This window comes from Herpailurus yagouaroundi, unplaced genomic scaffold (assembly GCF_014898765.1).
Source record: "Herpailurus yagouaroundi ecotype Mexico unplaced genomic scaffold, PumYag 182, whole genome shotgun sequence".
NCBI lineage: Eukaryota > Metazoa > Chordata > Mammalia > Carnivora > Felidae > Herpailurus > Herpailurus yagouaroundi.
In genome coordinates this window covers 43,181,841-43,203,297 of record NW_024412413.1, presented here as the reverse complement: position 1 = coordinate 43,203,297, position 21,457 = coordinate 43,181,841, and the positions used below count along the sequence as shown (strand labels likewise).

Below are 21,457 nucleotides of genomic sequence, written 5' to 3'. Positions count from 1 at the left end.
CTGGAACATAGGGCATTAGGTGAAAACTAAGAAAATCTGAATAAAGTATGTACCCTAGTTAATGCAAATGTATTGATATGCGTTCATTAATTGTGTCAAACATACTTAAGATGTTAATAATAGGAGAAAGTGGGTGTGAGGTTTTGGGGAACTTTGTATGATCTTCATATTTTTTTCTGTAAATCTAAAATTGTTCTAAAACACGGTTTTTAAGAAAATAAAAAATGTGATATATGAAAATTACATAAAATTCAAATTGCAGTGTCTATAAATAAAGTTTTATTAGAATACAGAAACACACACAAAGGGCCAGGAGAGCAGGAGTAGATAGGGAAAGACTTCAGACTATAATGCATATCTGACACCTGTGAAGTTCAGTCAGAAAGAGGCTCAGACTGCAATGTAACTCAGAAAATCTGAGCCCACAAAGGCAGAGAGCTATGGTACGAAAATCCCCTATGTAAATCTTTTGTGTTAGGAGAAGTATGTGTTGGGCAGTGTGTCAGAATTTTAATCTGAAATTAAACCAGAGGATATGAAATGGAAAATCCCATGCATGTCCCCTCAGGAACACAAAATTTAAGGAGTAAGAGACTGCTTTCCCATAAATGAATGATTTACAGAAAACTCATATTATTGGAATTTGCTTTTTTTTTAATGTATGTTTATTTATTTGGGGGGGGGTAGAGAGAGAGGGAGAAAGAATTCCAAGCAGGCTCCAAGCTCAGTGCAGAACCCAACATGGGGCTTGATCTCATGATGGAACAAATCAGTAACAAAGTCTGTTAGGAATCCCAGAGCTCATTGTTGGTGAGGAGGGTATGAGTCAGTAGGAGAACCTGCTGCTGCCGCCATGGAGCAAGTGACAGAGGGTTCTTTACTTGGGAACCTTAGAATAGTCAAAGCTGAAAGGCATAGGAGAGTTTAACAACTCAGACCCTGAGGGACACAGTAGGAAATTGTACTTCTGGAAGAAGGCTGGGGAGGGCTACAGGGAAGAACATTGTGCTTTTAGACCTAATGATCTTTGATCCACCTATTCACCACTTTCCCTTTGAAATACAGCCATAGACATTCTCCAGGGTTGAATGCCTTGGTTGAGACTTTGCCTACTCATAACGATCTCCAATAACTTTAAGATCAAAGATTCCAGTAAGAACCTGGTCATTGTCAGAAAAGCATTTGAATAAAAAACAGGCAGCTCATCAAAGTGACCCAATTAAATGGAAATGACACATTCAGAAACCTGTCTGTAAGTAGGGGAAGCCACCTCCCTGGGGCCAAGACTGTCCCCAAAAGATGATATACTTCTAACACTGAAAGCTTTTTCCCCACCAGATGAGTTTCTATGTTCAGAAAGAAAAAGAAAGACGGAACTTGATTTGTGGATGGCAATGCTTGACTGAGGGAGGATATATGTTTCTGAAAGAATGCCAGCTAACAGAAAATTTCTAGTAAAAGAAAAAGAGGTGAGTAATCAGCTAAATGGACAGTTATATACAGTGTGGCTAATACAAACCCTTACTGAGATTGATTGATTGATAGATATGATAGATAATGACTCAGTCAATGACCAGTTGTCTAACCATTTGTTTTGGCAAGTGAGACACATGGATTCAGACTTAAAAATACCATCATTTGGATGCTGGACTTAAAGAAAAGCCATGAGCTTTTTTTCTTAAAATATAGATTACTCACATGTGGTTGAAAAACCCATCAGTCACATTCAAAGGAGAAAAATGCTAGTGACTGAAAAAACAAGATATATTTATTTGTGCAAGCTTTGACAGGTTTAGGTCCCTGAGATGAGTGTACATGAAGTTGTAAACCAAGTTTCAATAGACACATTTCCAGGACTTGCTCTTGTTTCCTGCCCAGCTTATAATTTACTGAAGACATGTTTACATTTTAGTCCTTAAACAGACCCCCAAGTTACATGGCTCATCACCCATGGGAATAAGTTACAACGAGTTTTTCTCTGCTATTGACAATTTTAGGGGTTTTGACTTTGTGACTGAGGCCTTGTCAAAAACAAGAAAGGCTAAAAGACAAGATTACCCACAAATATAAACCCAAACTTAGATATCAGCCCATCAGGGAATAGCATTTTATAGCACAGACCGTACAAAACACAAAGGAACAAGAAATTTAACATGAACTGAGCCTCTCAACAATTCATATCGACCACAAAGCAGAGGAATAAACAGAAATTTAAATGGACACTTTAAGTAATTGAAGCTGCCTTGATCTTATAACTAGCATGGTGACCTTTAACAGGTGTTCTTAATTTTATCTGATTGATTTACTAACCCTCCTATTATATCTTCTAGAAGGAGAATAGAAAGCCCTTGCACGTCACAGGACAGGAATTAGACCTCTTGCTCAGCTGCCAGACACTGAAAGCTGTAAAGAGGCACCACTAAATCTACATGGAATCAGGAAATGTTACAGGCCACTGCACCCCCTCCCTAATTAACTACGCCCTGTCCCTTTAAAGCCCTCTTGGCTAGGCAGAAACCGTGGAGCTGGCTTTTGGACCAGAGTCTGCCTTCTCCCCAGGTGGCCGGCCTCCTGAATAAAGCTCATAGTCCTTTCCAACCAACACGGGCTCTTGGGTACTGAGCAACAGGCAGAACTTCGGTTCCACAACACAATTACTAGACAAAGCAGGTGGGGGGAGAGGGTGCATTGTGATGTAGTATTGAGTAATATCCCAGATTAAAAGATGTGTTTCAATTCATGTTGCAGGACTATAAAGGTAGATCACCAGGTGAATGGTTTCTAAGAAAGGGAGTTGGCAAGATGGGATAAAGAGGAAGGATGTAGCTCTCTGAATAACTTCTCCAGAGGTAACTTACTTTTCTGGCTCCCACACAAAGCAGAAACTAGCTATCTCCATTGTGTCCGCAGTCTGAAACAGATACCACCTGCCCCTCCTCCTTCGTCTTTGTACTTGGAGTGTGGAAGTGAAGCCATAGATGCAGCAGCAGTCCTGTGACCTTGAAATAAGAAGCACGAGTGGAAAATCCACATGCTAAGGATGATGGAACAGGAAAATAGAAAGAGCTGGAAATTGGGGCGCCTGGGTGGCGCAGTCGGTTAAGCGTCCGACTTCAGCCAGGTCACGATCTCGCGGTCCGTGGGTTCGAGCCCCGCGTCAGGCTCTGGGCTGATGGCTCAGAGCCTGGAGCCTGTTTCCGATCCTGTGTCTCCCTCTCTCTCTGCCCCTCCCCCGTTCATGCTCTGTCTCTCTCTGTCCCAAAAATAAATAAAAACGTTGAAAAAAAAAATAAAAAAAAAAAAAAGAAAGAGCTGGAAATAGTCACATCATGTTGCTACTGCACCAGTCCTACACTTCCGACCTTCAGACTTCTTATTATTATTTTAGAAAAATTATATCCCAGCCACCTGTGTGGCTCAGTCGGTTAAGTGGCTGACTCTTGATTTGGGCTCAGGTCATAGTCTGGCAGTTCATGACTTCAAGCCCCATGTAACTAACAGTGGGGGCCTGCTTGGGATTCTCTTTTTCCCTCTTTCTCTCTGCCTCTCCCTGCCTCTCTCTCTCTCACTCTCTCAAAATAAATAAAGTTAAAAGAAAATCTCTTAAAGTATACCCCGTTGTAGTTAAGTTACTGTGGATGAGTTGTTGTGCAACTATCCTTGTCTTCAAAAACAACCTCAAAACAGTGAAATTCAAAATGCAGCAGAGAGAGGAAACAAAAATTGCCAATATCAGAAATAAAACAAGGGATACAACTGGAGATCCTAGGGGAGAAATTAGAAGGACAATAAATGCAAACAATGAATAACTTTTTGTCAATAGATTCAACAATTTGGTTGGAATGAGCAAATTATTGAGTGAGTCCACTTCAAAACCAACATGAGAATAAAGAACAAATCTAAGTAGCCTCCCATTAAAAACAAAACAAAACAAAACAAAAAACCAAGAAAGTTCTGAAATTGTGTGTTGCCTGCAAACTAACAAGCTTGTCAACCAGTTTCAAGGATATTGAAAGAAAATACAGTACTCGTGGGTCAGATACAAAGGTCAATATTTTACTCAACAATGGTTATGAATTAAAGCTTTTAAAAACATTTTTGTTTCTTAAATTGTATTTATATTTAAGAAATCAAATAGTCTGATAAAACCTGAAATAAAAATATAGTTGCCCCTGGAACCAGAGCTGACAGAACATGCTAAAGATGCTTTAGCAAAGAAACTGCAAAAAGAAAACAACAACAAAAAAAGTTAAGAACTAGAACATTCAAAGGAAACACCAAAACCGCTGTTGAACCCACCATTTCCTTTGGGTTGAACAAGTTCAAAATCATTTTCTTCTCAGAATTGAGAAATTACCTAGGCTAAAAGTCTATAGCTACTTGAATAGTGTAAACATTAATTAAGTCAATGCTATGATTATATTGGTTACATTATCTCTTCAAGCATTTATATCTCGTATTCCTACCTGAAACACTTGGGTTATGTTTAGATACCTAAGAGTTTCTAATGCTCAGGTATGTGACAAGTTTAACTTATGCATGATTAAATCTAGCAGCATTATACAACACAGTGTAAGTACTTCATAAACACCAGCATTAATCTTTTAACATTTATTTTTGTATGTGTATAGATTTAGAAAATATATTTATCCTTTTTGTATTTATAATAATTTTTAAAGTTTAGCCATCACAATTAAGATAAATTGGTTTCGTGGGGCACCTACATGGCTCAGTCTATTAAGCACCCAACTTCGGCTCAGGTCATGATCTCACAGTCTGTGAGTTCAAGCCCCACATCGGGCTCTGTGTTGACAGCTCAGAGCCTGGAGCCTGCTTCGGATTCTGTGTCTCCCCCTCTCAGCCCCTCCCCTGTTCATGCTTTGTCTGTCTCTGCCTCACAAAAATAAATAAATGTTAAAAAAATTTTTTTAATAAATATTTTTTAAAAAAGATAAACTGGTTTCAGAAAAGGACTGTTTAAAGGAAATATACTTTATTTTTTAATGTTTATTTATTTTGAGAGAGATAGAGAGCAGGGGAGGGGCAGAGAGAGAGAGAGAGAATCCCATGTAGGCTCCATGCTGTCAGCACAGAACCCGATGCAGGGCTCGATCCCTTGAACCATGAGATCATGACTTGAGCCATGTCTCAGTTGCTTAACTAAATGAGTCACCCAGGCATCCCTAAAGTAAATATACTTTAAATGAGAACCAAAAATTCTAAATAAAATGTGGCAAAAATTATTTAAATGGAGTTTTATTTTGAAAAATGAAAGTAGTGAAAATTTGGAAATTGAGCTTGTTTTTTTCATATTTAACAAACATTTAACTGAGAACTGCAACTATGGACTAATTCTTAGAAAAAAAGAATAAAATGAGTGTTAATTGATCAGCATAATTTTTCAGGAAAGTTATATGGTACAAAAGAACAGCATATTTCACTTCACATTAGACTTTCAAAGTAGAGAGGATCATTTTAAAAAATAAAGTACAGTAAAACCTTGGTTTGTGAGCATAATTCATTCTGGAAACATGCTTGTAATCGAAAGCACTCGTATGTCAAAGTGAATTTCAAGAACCAATGACTCAGTTGTGATCATGTGACATTCAGCGTCGCGTACTACTCGTATTGCAAGACATCGCTCGTTTATCAAGTTAAAATTTATTAGAAATGTTTCCTCGTCTTGCAGAACACTCACAGAACAAGTTAATCACACACATACTGATATATCAGAGGTCTTCAGAGTTCTTCATCAATTTTCTCAAGAATTCTTACAATCTTTTGACATTTAAATTGTTCTCTTTTTACATACTAAGTCATTATTTTTTCATTTGTTCTCCTTCAAATGTTAACTAATTTAATCCTAGACCACATTTTATTTGTCAATATCTTTTGAATAAATTCCTGAAGTCCTAAATCTTTTGCAAGAATTGCAATTTCATATTGCAATTGCATCGTATTGTAGCATGTTGACAGCATTGCACAATTAACAAGACACTTATAAAGGTGTTGACTCTTCCTGCAAGGATTAGGTGTTAGTGATAATGGAATAGGAATATTTGAATTGGAAATAATTGTGTGTAAATTTATAAACAAGTTTTTGTGTATGTTTCATGACTGCTTTAGCTGTCCTTTGCCACCTTGTAATTGTGCTGATTTGAATGTGAATATTTTCACAATGAGGATATGTATATTTTAATTGTTTTACAAGAATATTTTAGGATAGAATCTATAGTATCTTCTAATAATGGAGCAAGGTAGCATTGTCACCAATATCCTTTTAATCTTATTCTCATATTGATAAGAAACTTGAATTTATTATGTAGATTTCAGAATTATAAAAAATGGACGATTCCTGTAAGTACAGGTTTATACACAGAGTTCCTTGTTGAAAATATTCCTAGACTCCACTAGGATGGAGTGTTAGTGTGTTAGTCACTATATTCATACTGTATATCATGGAGTATTTAAAACATTATTAATAGAAATATAATGCAAGCCACACATGTTATTTTAAATATTTTTGTAGGTATATTAAAAAAAATAAAAAGAATCAGGCAAAATTAATTTTATTAATCCAAATTATCCAAAATATTATTTCAACATTCAATCAGTATTAAGAATATTAAAGAGAGGGGCACGTGGGTGGCTCAGTTGGTTGAGCGTCCAACTTCAGATCAGGGCATGATCTCACAGCTCGTGAGTTCGAGCCCCGCGTCGGGCTCTATGCTGACAGCTCAGAGTCTGGAGCCTGCTTCAGATTCTGTGTCTCCCTCTCTCTCTGCCGCTAACCCACTTGCATTCTGTCACTGTCTCTCTCAAAAATAAGTAAACATTAAAAAAATTTTTTAATAAAAAAAGAATGTTAAAGAGAAATTTTACATCCTCTGTTTTACATAAAGTCTTTAAACTACAGTATGTATTTTATACTTAGAACACAATTCAATTTAACCTAGCTACATCTCAAGGGCTCAGTAAGCCCCTCGTGACTAATGCCTATGACACTAGACAGCACAAATTTAAAGACTGAGATCTTGCAAGTGCCTCAGCTCTAGAGCACATCCTGTCCAATATCCCACCAGGCTTCTGTTTACTTAATGTAATTTGAAGTGAGGATTCTGAATCAGAGGGCATTCTGACGAAATGTTTGCACCCTCTCCAGATTCACACATTGAAGCCCTAACTCTCAATGTGATGGTATTAAGAGGAGGGGCCTTGAGGAAGTAATTAAGTTTAGATGAGGTCATGAAGGTGGAGCCTCATGATAGGACTAGTGTCTTTATAAGAACAGGAAGAAACCAGAATTCTCTCTCTTGCTCTCATTCTCTGCACTATGTGATGACAGAGTGAGAAGGCATTCCTCTGCGGCAAGCCGGAAAGAGGCCCTCACCAGGAACTGAATCAGCCTGCATACAGATGGTGGCTTGTCCCACCAGTAAAGTTTTGTTGTTTAAAGCACTCAGTCTGTATTTTGTTATAACAGCCTGAGAGGACTAAGGCAGAGGAAGAGACAGTAAGAGGTGATATAATGCAGCCAATTCACCTCATAATTTAGCAGAAAAGGAAGACATGTGTGTAAAGGGAATAAGAGAGCACAGAGGAAAGGAAGGTCAGAAAATGCAGCAGAGAAAAGGCAACATTTGAGTTGAGCTTTAAGGGATGAGTAGCAGTTTGACAAAGAAAGGAGTAAGAAAATGACAGTTGAGTCAAAAGGAACAGAAACACTGAGTCAGAGAGGAACTTGGCATGTGGTGCCTGCTGAGAAGCTTAATGAAGCCAAAGTACAGGAGAGCAGCTCTCCAGGGTGGGTAGGTGGCTTGAAGATTGTGAAAGGTTTGGATAAACCACTGCAAAAAAAATAATAATAAAAGTAACTGATTTAAAATGCTGAGGAACAAAAAAACCATTGATGATGCCCAGCAGCATGGGTTTTCTACTTTCTGTAGTTCTACTTAGTAGAAATCAAACCAACACACATTTTTGGTCAAGGATTGGCTGACCAAGCTCACAGGGAGATCCTAAAGTGAGGCTATGGGAGATACTGGTGTGAACATGCTTATGATTCCTGATCATTGGTACCTAGGTTAGATAGAAAAAAGGAACAAACAGGTTAGAGGGTGGGGGAGGTGATGGGTGAGAGAATAAGATGAGAAGCTTCAGAGTCACCAAAAGCACAGAGAGCAGATTTAGTAGCAGGGACTGTGCCAGCACTTGAGAGGTGGGAGGCAGAAGATTGTAGGAATTTGGAGGTAGGGTATTTCAGTTGGAGTTTGGAAGCAGAGTAGCTCTAGCTGATACATCTATGTGAGTGATGTGTTAAAATCAATGAAGTAGAGTTGGCTAAAGAAGTTTGTGGGCAGGGTGTTAGATATCCAAACAGAGACTACCACTATGGACCACACACAGTCCACATCTTCAAGGATTGTAGGGGTCATCTGAGGATGATGAGGGTAAGAATGGAATTCAATGCAAATGAATGTCATGTACTTAGAAAATCTTACTGAGGAAAGCTCATGTAGCGATGGTCCAGAAGCAGCAGTAGAAAACTAGGAGAATTTTGGCTCCACCGTCCTAAGATACAGGAAATGAGAGTGAATGAGTGCCTTCAGCCTAAGTACTTTGCCAGAGATAAGATGTCATTAGGACAAAGAGAATCTATGTGGTGAAAAATAGTGGTTCTCAAACTTTGCCTGTAGCCTCGAAACACTAGGGAGAGATGATTAAAAGCACAAGAGAATTGTCGTGGTGCGGGCCACCTAATGCACAAGGTGTATGAGTCATTGGTACAAAGAAGAGAGATAACCCTTAGTTTAATTCACTTCTTTCATTTACTCACTGTGAGCTTGAGCAAGTTACTTAACACTGAGGCTCAATTTCCTCATCAAAAATTTAGCTGTACGAGACATACTTTCCAGGATCACAATGAGGTAAACATTAACTCAGAACATGGTAGACCATGATATGCCACGCCATGAAAAGTACACGACCATGGATCTCTGTCTTGTGAAGGGACCATAGTGACCTAGCGGAAGATAGCCATCTTCTTTGTGTAAGTGAAATGGTCCAGGATATGACTATCAGGCTTCTCAGGCTTGGACAAGATAAAAGCCAAAGGTCAGAATGTGCAGGCATGTTGCTATGGTAACTTCATACCAGCTCTCTCAGCCTCTCCTCCTGAGAGCTGGTCTTCCTGCACACAATTTGCAGTTTGTGCAAAGATCTTTGTTGGTTTCCGGAGAGGCTGGTAATATAACTGCTGTAACCTGTGAAGCACTCTCTGAGGAGTGCCTGCAGAGAGGCCCTGAAGCCACTTGATGGTATGCACAGTGACAACTTCCTTTTTGCCTTATTCAAATCAGAACAGCATCACTCCATAGAGAAGCAGAAAAGGTAGACCCAGGCAGATTTTTATGCTGAAACTCAGGTCATATTTGGACTCTTACTGAACTAAGAAATGCAGAGAATATGAACCTTCAGTAATGTTTTTCTCGGAAATATGCCCGTGCTAAGGAAAGTTTTTAGAAATACGTATAGAAAGACAAGTTTAGCAATGCTTAAGAGTTTAGAAATGCATGTTACTAATTCTCATGGTAACAGCTTTGAGTTCATATTTTTAAAATGACTACTCTGTTTAAGTTTGAGCAGAATTGATTCCAGTGCTTATAAATTTGGTTTGGATGTTGTCTCTCTCGTTACACCAAAGGCAAAATTTAGAAGTTCCACCGTGACTTCCTTTGGAAAAAAACTGTTCCTTGAGGTTTGTGTGGCTAAAGCTGAAGTTAGGAAGTGATAAACTAACATCTAAAGTACAAAAGGATAGAGAACAGGAAGTACTTAAGTTAAATACATTAACAAGACACTCTTCTTTTTTTTTTTTTTTTTTTTAATTTTTTTTTTTCAACGTTTATTTATTTTTGGGACAGAAAGAGACACAGCATGAACGGGAGAGGGGCAGAGAGGGAGGGAGACACAGAATCGGAAACAGGCTCCAGGCTCTGAGCCATCAGCCCAGAGCCCGACGCGGGGCTCGAACTCACGGACCGCGAGATCGTGACCTGGCTGAAGTCGGACGCTTAACCGACTGCGCCACCCAGGCGCCCCAACAAGACACTCTTCTTGATGAGACTTAGTTAGACTCCTCTAAGCTGTCCTCTTGACTTAGACCTCAACCTTACCCCTACCCCCTATCCTTGCCAGATCAGCATAGCCCAGTTTTATCAACAGTCCTGTCACTTCAGAGTGTTGGGGAGCAAGAATTCTGTCCCCTTCAAGGTCTTTCTAGCTTACTAAGAATCAGGGGTACCTGGGTGGTTCAGTTGGTTAAGCATCTGACTCTTGGTTTCAGCTCAGGTCATGATCTCATGGTTCATGGGTTCAAGCCCTGTGTCTTGGGATTCTCTCTCTCTCCCTCTCTCTCTGCCCCTCCCCTGTTCACTCTCTATCTCTCTCTCTCAAAACAAATTGAAATTTTAAAAAGGAATCTAAGAGATTCTCTGAGACAGACTAACAGGAGGAAATCAAATTTAATAATGTATGTGAAGCGAATCCACATAGTCATGGAAATTCCAAAGGCAGTCAGGCAAAATGAGGTATTTATGTCACCTTGAACTAAGGAGAAGGGGGGAGGGGTCTAGGACCTCAGAGGAAAGGAATGCACTTCACAAGGTGATAAGAAGAAGGAGGACTTGGGTGTAAATTTTAAAAATAATAAGTAAATAAATAAATAAATAAATAAGAATTTTAAGAAGTTAAAATAAATAAACTAAATAATTCCCACCACCCCCCCCCCCCCCCCCCCCAAAAAAAAGAAGAAGGAAGAGGAGGAAGAAATGTTTGGTAATTAGATGTTTGCCCTTCCACACAGATGGTTCACTCAAGTACAAATTATCTCTGCTAATAAACCTCTATTCTGGAAAAGACCTCCATTTTAGATGCTTCTATTTTGTTAAGGGAGGGGCAAATGGTCTTGATTGCTTGCAGGTCAAAATAATCTTTACAACGAAGTGGGCTTCCCTTGGCCCCGGCAAGAGACAATCTCCCTCACCCTTGATATATGATTACCCTCAATATCTAATCAAATTTCTCACCCCTCACCCTTGATATCTGATAAGTCTGGCCTGCTCTTTATAATTTTTCATCCACTAACGCCTCCCCCACATCCAACTCTGCTTCCTGTCTGTAAATCCCCAGCTGCCTTTATTGTTTTCAGAACTGAGCCCAGTTCTATACTGGGGCCTCTTTTCCCCTTTTGCAATAGTTTCTGAATAAAATCTACCTTTACTGCTTTATTTTTTTTATTTTTTTTTCAACGTTTTTATTTATTTTTGGGACAGATAGAGACAGAGCATGAACGGGGGAGGGGCAGAGAGAGAGGGAGACACAGAATCGGAAACAGGCTCGAGGCTCTGAGCCATCAGCCCAGAGCCTGACGCGGGGCTCAAACTCACGGACCGTGAGATCGTGACCTGGCTGAAGTCGGACGCTTAACCGACTGCGCCACCCAGGCGCCCCTACCTTTACTGCTTTAACTAGTGTCTAGCTCTGGTTCTTTCAGACAATACGCTCAACCAGGTTCATATATATACATTGTTCCAATATTCAGGGTAATATATGATCTCAGTGGCCACATGATGGTGTCAGAAGTATAAATTAATACAAGTTCTAAGAGGGTAATTGGACACTCCATATTTGAAATCTTAAAAACACTCATACCTCATTATCCAGTAATTCTATTTCTAGGAATCAATCCTAATAAATTTGGAATAGGCCTTATATATAAATATAATCATGGCAATGTTATTTATAATAAAGAGAAAATGAAAACAATCTAAATATCCAGCAATAAAAGTACAATGCATTCATTTGAGAAAACACTGTACAGTCCTCAAAAATGTTTATGAAGAATTACAACAGCCAAAAATATACTTATGAAATGATAGTAAGTAGAGAAAAATAAGCAAGATACGAAGTTGCATAAAACTATGCCTTCATTTAACAAATAAGTCTCTGAATATATATAATTTAATATGTATATGTATATGTATATATGTATAGTATATATATAATTTAATATGTATATGTATATGTGTGTATATATATATATATATATATATGTATGTATAGTAAAACCCTGGATTGCAAGTAACTTGTTCTGCAAGTATTCTGCAAGACAGGCAAACATTTCTAATAAATTTTAACTTGTTAAATGAATGATATCTTGCAATATGAGTAGTAAGTGACGCCAAATGTCAAATGATCACAATTGAGTCAATGGTTCTTCTCTCTCCCTCTCCTTCCCTCTCTCTCTCTCTCTCTCTCTCTCTCTCACTGCAGGATTGTGGGTGATTGCCTCTCATGCTCAGATGCTCGCTCTCAGGCCACAGTGTTTGGCAGAAATCAGTGACTTTTCAGAACGTTGGCAAGTGCCCACAGCTGGCATTAGTGTATTTTTTGTCACTTCAAAGCACAAGAGTAAGCTTAGGAATGCTTTGCTTCATTCTAGGTCAGGCTGCCTGCAGATATAGACCCTTTCCTCTGTTGCCTTATTGCCAGTTACACTAAAAACAGTATATGACAAGAGTTTATTAATACCGTACTGTGCCAACATCCATGCAAGTGTATATGATGGCTTCCATGCAGGAAAAGATGCCATTGAGCCAATAGATAACAGTGATTCGATTAGTGATCATGAAAGTCATCTTACACAATAAACCTCCTCTCTCTGGTCTCCCTCACACCAGTCACAACGGTTTGCAAAGGTAAGTGCAGGTTAACTTATTTTTCTATATATTTTGTATTTTCTTCATTATTTTATATTATATTATGTATTGTAATCATTTTTATATGAATATTTTTGGATTGTGGAATGAACCATCTGCGTTTCCATTATTTCTTATGGGGAAATTTGCTTTGATATACGAATGCTTTGGATTACAAACATGTTTCCAGAATGAATTATGTTCGCAAACCAAGGTTTTACTGTATTTTAAAAACATACATATGTATATGAAACATTGAAAGTACCCCAAAATGTTAAAAAAAAAAAAAAGGGAATCTTCTGAGAGGTTTTTTTTTTTTTCTCCTCAAAAAGTCAAGATTCTTAGTTGCAAACAAAAGAAGTCATTCTGACAAAGTTAAGCAGCAAAGGCACTTATAAGAAATTGACAGGGTGATTGAGGGCACTGAAAACACAGTCTGCAGGCAGAACTTCTCAGAGCAATGCCTAGGTCTGGCTGATAAGAAAACCATCACCACTGTTGCTGTCAAGTAACAAATGCCACCAGCAGGACACAACTGTTGGCTGTCAGAAATTCTAGAAAGCTACCACCTTTTAAACCGCAACCCCCAGAAGCTGTAAATGTCTGTTGCTAATCACCCAGCAAAAAACAAACAAACAAAGGAAACAAGGTGGAGGCTATTTCTTCAAGTTGCTCAACTCCAAATCAAAGTCATGGAGGGTTTTGACATAACTGACTTAGATTATGAAGGGATACTTCTGACTGCTGGCAGGAAAGTATAATGTAGGGGCAGAGGAGAAAGCAAGGAGACAACTGAGGAAGGTAGTGCAATAATCCAGGTTGGAGGTGAAGAGAGGCTGATTGAAAAGGGAGTGGTGAGAAGTGGATGAATTCCAGATCTACTTCAAAGATGAGCCAATCAGATTTACTAATGGATTACATATATGTGAGGAGTGAAACAGGAATCAAGGGAGACTCCAAGATTTTGTCCTGAGAATTTGGAGACTGAGATGTAATGAACTGAGATGGGAAAGATCGTGTATGGAGATGACAAGCAGCAGCTGAATACATGACAGGAGCTCAAGGCTGGAGATAGAAATATAGAAAATATTTTTGTATAGTGGCTAGTACCTCTTGAACAGTGGGTAGGGATTTCCTGTTGGGGCCAAGTACAATCTGGACATACCTGGGCATGTTTGGTTGAAATCCCATTTTCTTAAAATTTTTTTAAAAATGTTTATTTATTTTTAAGAGAGAGAGAGAGACAGAGCATGAACAAGGGAAGGGCAGAGAGAGACAGAGATACAGAAGCTGAAGCAGGCTCCAGGCTCTGAGCTGTCAGCACAGAACCCAATGCGGGGCTTGAACCCATGAACCAAGAGATCATGACTTGAGCTGAAGTCAGACACCTAACCGACTGAGCCACCCAGGTACCCCTGAAATCCTATTTTCAAGAAGACTAGGGAGCCCTCCAAGAGGGAACTTAGGTTGAGTTTGAACCAATGGAAAATTATTTAGACTTTGACAGTGAGAAAAGATTATGAACAGCATGGGGACTATGATTTGGATTCATCTTTTAATCTAAACCCCATAGGAACACAGATAGGGTGTAAATAAAATCTAAAAGGCACCTGGGCATAGAGCACTGCCCTGGGATCCACCCTGATGGCCTGGCTCCTTTGTGGAATGGTGGCCACACAAAAGAAAAGACCAGAAAAGTAGCACATGCCTAGAAAAGTAGCACAAACTATTGGTGGAAATGGATTCATTCACCAGCTAATGTAAAACAAACACTTGGACACTATCTTATGGACGGTTTTGCAAGACTTTTTGGTTCTATGTTAGGTAGTAAGGACAAGAAACCAGGGTGTGTTACCAACCTAACAATGCAGTTGGCTCTGCTTGGGTAAAATCAAACAAACAAACAAACAAACAAACAAAAAACTGGTTAGAGTATGAATTTTTACTAATAAAGAGTTGAGGAAGGGGCACCTGGGTGGCTCAGTCAGTTAAGCAACTGACTTAGGCTCAGGTCATGATCTCACAGTTTGTGAGTTTAAGCCCCATGTCGGGCTCTGTGCTATCAGCAGAGTCTGGAGCCAGCTTCCGATTCTGTGTCTCCTTCTCTCTCTGCCCCTCTCCTACTCATACTCTGTCTCTGTCTGTCTCTCAAAAATGAATAAACGTTAAAAAAAATTTTTTTAAGGAGTTGAGGAAAATGAAGGAATTCAGAATATTTTTCCAAAATGTGCCACTTTGGCATGTGGACTATTTTGAGCTGAAAACAATCAAGACCCTGTGGTCTCAGGGGAAAATTTTGAGCCTCCATTAGCTGCCTAGAAAAATAACATAATAACCATACTCTTGTTTACTGTGCCTTTCCTAGTAACCTCTCATAACTGGCTTTCCCCACCCCAGTCTTTGGTCTTTACTGGGAGATGGTGTTTAAGGCAGTGGCTTGGGCCATTTTAGGGAGCTACTCAGTCTTCCTGGGTATCTTTCATGTGTACAGGAGGTATACATGTTATTAAACTTCTGCTTATTTTCCAGTGTTAATCTGTCTTTTTATTATAGGAGGTATCTCAGCCAAGAATTTAGAAGGGTAGTGGGGAAATAAATCTTCCTTCTTCATAGTTACAAGAAAAGTTTCAAGATAGTTACAATTATTCTTGAATACACAAAGATAATTCACCCAGTCCTGAGAACTGCACATAACCTCAAGCCCCCAATCATCCAAGCTAGGCAAAAGAAATGAAAGTAAAATAAACTTTATAAAGTTACAGGTTTTAAGAAGGCAATTTTAAAAATTTTTTATTTATTTTTTGAGAGAGAGAGACACATACAGAGCGTGAGCAGGAGACAGGCAGAGAGAAAGGGAGACATAGAATCTGAAGCAGGCTCCAGGCTTCGCACTGTCAGCATAGAGCCCGATGTGGGGCTTGAACTCACAAACTGTGGGATCACAATCTGAGCTAAAGTTGGTGCTTAACTGACTGTGCCACCCAGGCACCCCAAAGAAGGCAAATTATATTTTGAAAGTGTATCTTCAATTGTTGAGTAGAGAAAAGAAATATATTTTTTTAAAAAAAGAGAGAGAGAAAGAAAGTGGCATTTGCCTACCATTTTCCATTTAATCTCCAAAGATGTTTAAAAACTAATTATAAAATATCAATTTGGGTGAGTCCATTCATTTTAAAATTAGGAAAATAAATAATTTAGTCTATCCAAATGAATATCAAATGCAGTGGCATAAAAAATCAGAAGATAAAGAATTTATTAAGAAACAAATTAACAGCATTCTGAATAATTTGCATCAAAATCCCCCACTGTGAATCTATAGCATAATTCTTATACTGTCAAGATATATTTTTTAAGCAATTAGCCTATCTAAAGGTAATGCTATAAAGTATGAAAATGTTCTAGGTTAAACTTAGTCTCAGTTGTACCTATGGGAAGCACATATGCATGCCTAAGTTATTAAAGGGAAGTAATAATAATAGTTAATAGATAAGTACTTATGTGTGTGTTGCACACAGTAAACATTTTTTTAACGGAGTCCATTTCTTTACGTTTATGTATTTTGAGAGAAAGAGAGAGTATGAGTGAGGGAGGGGCAGACAGAGAGGGAGAGAGAGAATCCCAAGCAGGCTGTGCACTGTCAGCACAGAGCCCGATGTGGGGCTCGATCCCACAAACAGTGAGATCATGATCTGAGTGGAAATCAAGAGTCAGATGCTTAACAAGCCGAGCCATCCATGCACCCCAAACACTGTTTTTTTTTTTACAAATAATTTCTTATCAATTCAATGAAGTATGTTATTACTATCCCATTTTTTTGAAGATAAGGAAGTCAAGGCACAGAAAAGTAAAATGCTCAGTCATTTAGCCAGTATATAGGAATTGATTTGAACACGGACAGCTTAAAGAAATTGTGCTCTTCACTGCAAGTAGGATTTGCAATCAGGCAGACCCTATATTAATATCAAGTGAGGGCAGGAGACCGAGGCCTCTGTAAGACAGCTGTACTCGGCTCTTGCTCTCCACCTTATTCATGCAGTGGCAGGAGGGCATGTTCAACCTTCCTACAAACCATCCATCTTGAACAGTGTTCATTTTGCCAATGTAAAGTATTCGTAAACATCCTTATACTAATTAACAAACTCTCGGGTGCCAATTTTCATAACCGTATCTAAAATACTAAGAGCACCTTTGGAGTCTGGATTCCTGATTAGAGAGCTTCAGTGCTAACTAATTGTTCCTAGGATTTGGATTAGACTTAACTTGTACACACTAGCATACATAAAACCGGCTTATACCAAGTTATTATTGTGTGAGGTATTGTGAGAAGTAAGGGAGATGATTCATTTTCAGAAATACCAAATAAAAGCTGTGTTGTCTAGTTAACAGTAGGTTTACAACCTTTTGGAAATTTATATGAACACCCCTCCCCATAATGGAGTCCCCAATTTTAGACACTTCACTTCCTGGTTCTTCTTCCCTTCTCCATTTCTCAGGCTTATTTTCAAGGGCTTTGCAATGAGCATGCACCAAAGAACAAAGGGAGGGCATACTGAAATTCGCTGCGTCACCTCAGGGAATGTACATTTGTTCCAGTCAGACTACTTTTTGCCTTCCATGGGCACAGGCAATGTCCAGGTAAGGCTGTAACCTCTGTAGTACTCAGCCAATGAGGAACCAGGGGAGGGACTTGCATGCCAAGAGACAAATTGTCTGCTATAACTGCCCTGAGTGTGCCTATCCATTAGACACCCACTCTTGCCATAACATTGATTAAAGCCTCACTTCACTGCAGTCCAAGTCTCCCTGTCCCTCCTTTCATTGGGTCAATAGGCTTATTATTTGCTTTTTGTTTTCATTGTTCTTTCTATTTATTTAAATCCAAGTTAGTTAACATATAGCATAATAATGATTTAAGGAATAGAATTTAGTGATTCGTCACTTACATATAACACCCAGTGCTCACCCCAACAAGTGCCCTCCTAATGCCCATAACCCATTTAGCCCATCCCCCGACCCAACACTCCACCAGCAACTCTCAGTTTATTCTCTGTATTTAAAGTCTCTTATGGTTTGTCTCCCTCTCTGTTTTTATCTATTTTTGCTTCTCTTCCCCTACGTTCATCTATTTTGTTTCTTAAGTTCCACATATGAGGGAAATCATGATATTTGTCTTTCTCTGACTCATTTTGCTTAGCATAATACACTCTAGTTCCATCCATGTTGTTGCAAAAGGCAAGATTCCATTCTTTTTGATCATCAAGTAATATTCCATTATATATATATACCACATCTTCTTTATCTATTCATCCATAGATAGATTGGGCTCTTTCCATAATTTGGCTTTTGTCGATAGTGCTGCTAGAAACATTGGGGTGCATGTTTCTCTTCAAATAAGCACTGTTGTGTCCTTTGGATAAATATCTAGTAGTGCAATTGCTGGATCATAGGGTAGTTCTATATCTTAATTTTTTGAGGAATCTCCATACTGTTTTCCAGAGTAGCTGCACCAGTTTGCATTCCCATCAGCAGTGCAAAAGGGTTCCTCTTTCTCCGCATCCTTGCCAATGTCTGTTGTTGCCTGAATTGTTAATGTTAGCCATTCTGACAGGCATGAGGTGGTATCTCGTTGTGGTTTTGATTTGTATTTCCCTGATGATGAGTGATGTGGAGCATTTTTTTATGTGTCGGTTGGCCATCTGGATGTCTTCTTTGGAGAAGTGTCTATTCATGTCTTTTGCCCATTTCTTCACTGGATTATTTGGTTTTTGGGTGTTGAGTTTGATAAGTTCTTTACAGATTTTGGATACTAACCCTTTATCTGATATGTCATTTGCAAATATCTTCTCCCATTCCATCTGTTGTCTTTTAGTTTTGCTGATTGTTTCCTTCACTGTGCAGAAGCTTTTTATCTTGATGAGGTCCCAGTAGTTCATTTTTGCTTTTGTTTCCCTTGCCTCTGGAGACATGTTGAGTAAGAAGGTGCTGCAGCCAAGGTCAAAAAGATTGTTGCCTGATTTCTCCTCTAGGATTCTGATGGCTTCCTGTGTTACATTTAGGTCATCTATTTTAAGTTTATTTTTGTGTAAGGTGTAAGAAAGTGGTCCAGGTTCATTCTGCATGTCACTGTCCAGTTTTCCCAGCACCATTTGCTGAAGAGGCTATCTTTGTTCCATTGGATAGTATTTCCTGCTTTGTCAAAGATGAGTTGGCCATACATCTCTGGGTCCATTTCTGGGTTCTCTACTCTTTTCCATTAATTCATGTGTCTGTTTTTGTGCCAGTACTATAATGTCTTGATGACTACAGCTTTGTAATACAGCTTGAAGTCTGGAATTATGATGCCTCCAGGTTTGGTTTTCTTTTTCAATATTGCTTTGGCTATTCCTGGTCTTTTCTAGCTCCATACAATTTTTAGGATTGTTTGTTCTAGCTCTGTGAACAATGCTGGTGTTATTTTGATAGGATAGGGACTGCATTGAATATGTAGATTGCTTTCGGTAGTATTGACATTTTAACAGTATTTGTTTTCTGATCCATGAGCATGGAATGTTTTTCCATATTGTTGTATCTTCTTCAATTTCTTTCATAAGCTTTCTATAGTTTTCAGTGTATAGATTTTTCACCTCTTTGGTTAGGTTTACTTCTAGGTATTTTATGTGTTTTTTTGGTGCAATTGTAAATGAGATCAATTCCTTTATTTCTCTTTCTACTGCTTCATTATTGGTGTGTAGAAATGCAACAGATTTCTCTACATTAATTTTATATCCTGCCACTTTGCTGAATTCATGCATCAGTTCCAGCAGTTTTTTGGTGGAGTCTTTTGGGTTTTCCACATAGAGTATTATGTTGTCTGTGAAGAGTGAAATTTTGACTTCCTCCTTGTGGATTTGGATGCCTTTCATTTCCTTGTGTTGTCTGATTACTGAGGCTACAACTTCCAACACTATGTTGAATAACAGTGGTGAGAGTGACCATCCCTGTCATATTCCTGAACTTAGGGGGAAAGTTCTCAGGTTTTCCCTATTGAGGATTATATTAGCTATGGGTCTTTCATATATGGCCTTTATAATCTTGAGGTATGTTCCTTCTACCCCTACTTTCTTGAGGGTTTTTATCAAGAAGAAATGCTATATTTTGTCAAATGCTTTTTCTGCATCTATTGAGAGGATCATGTGGTTCTTATCCTTTCATTTTTAATGTGATGTATCACATTGATTGATTTATGGGTATTGAACCAGCTCTGCATCCTAGGAATAAATCCCACTTGATCGTGGTGAATAATTATTTTAGTGTATTGTTGGATCCGGTTTGCTAGTATCTTGCTGAGAATTTTTGCATCCATATTCTTCAGGGAAATTGGTCTGTAGTTCTGCTTTTTAATGGGGTTTGGTTTTGGAATCAAGGTAAGGCTGGCATTGTAGGATGAGTTTGGATTTTTTCCTTCCATTTCTATTTTTTGGAAGAGCTTCAAAAGAATAGGTGTTAACCCTTCTTTAAATGTTTGGTAGAATTCCCCTGGAAAGCCCTACAGCCCTGGACTCTTGTTTGTTGGGAGATTTTTGGTTACTGATTCAATTTCTTTAGTGGTTATGGGTCTGTTCAAATTTTCTTTTCTTCCTGTTTCAATTTTGGTAGTTTATATGTTTCTAGGAAGTTGTCCATTTCTTCCAGATTGCCCAACTTGTTGGCATGTAGTTGCTCATAATATTCTCTTATTATTGATTGTGTTTCTGTGGTGTTGGTTGTGATCTGTCCTCTTTCATTAGTGATTTTATTTATTTGGATCCTTTCCTTTTTCTTTTTGATCAGTCTGGCTAGGGATTAATCAATTTTGTTAATTCTTTCAAAGAACCATCTCCTGGATTCATTGATCTGTTCTGTTTGATTTTGGTATCATTGATTTCAGCTCTAATCTTTATTATTTCCCTTCTTATGCTGATTTGGGGCTTTGTTTGCTGATCTTTCTCCAGTTCTTTTAGGTATAAGGTTAGGTTGTGTATTTGAGACCTATCTTCCTTCTTTGGGAAGGCCTAGATTGCTATATACTTCCCTCTTATGACTGCTTTTGCTGCATCTAGAGGTTTTGGGCTGTTGTGTTTCCATTTTCATTGGCTTCCATGTACTTTTTAATTTCCTCTTTAATTTCTTGGTTAACCCATTCATTCTTTAGTAGGAAGTTCTTTTATCTCCAAGTATTCATGGTCTTTCCAAATTTTTTCAAGTTTCATAGCATTGTGGTCTGAAAATATGCAAGGTATGATCTCAATCTTTTTATACTTGTTGAGGGCTGATTTGTGACCTAGTATGTGATCTATTTTGGAGAATGTTCCATGTGCACTAGAGAAGAATGTGTATTATGCTGCTTTAGGATAAAATGTTCTGAAAATATCTGTTAAATCCATCTGGTCCAGTGTGTCATTCAAAGCCATTGTTTCCTTGTTGATTTTCTGCTTACATGATCTGTCCATTGTTGTAACCAGGATGTTGAAGTTCCCTACTATTATGGTATTATTATCAATGAGTTTCTTTATGTTTGTGATTGATTGATTTGTAAATTTGGGATTGCATGTTGGAGGCATAAATATTTACAATTGTTAGATCTTCTTGGTGGATAGTCCCCTTAATTATGATATAATGCCCTTCTTCATCTCTTGTTACAGTCTTTATTTTAAAATATAGTTTGGGGGCGCCTGGGTGGC

The 21,457-nt window shown here is 38.5% G+C and overlaps 1 long non-coding RNA gene across 1 annotated transcript; it reads left to right on the top strand.

Annotated features, from left to right (window-relative positions):
• The first annotated feature begins 706 nt into the window (after window positions 1-706).
• LOC121040728 (uncharacterized) lies at window positions 707-3,064 on the top strand. The gene is made up of 3 exons (XR_005795418.1): window positions 707-1,252; window positions 1,339-1,469; window positions 2,331-3,064. It is a non-coding gene; the product is annotated as an uncharacterized LOC121040728 (long non-coding RNA).
• The last annotated feature ends 18,393 nt before the right edge of the window (window positions 3,065-21,457 follow it).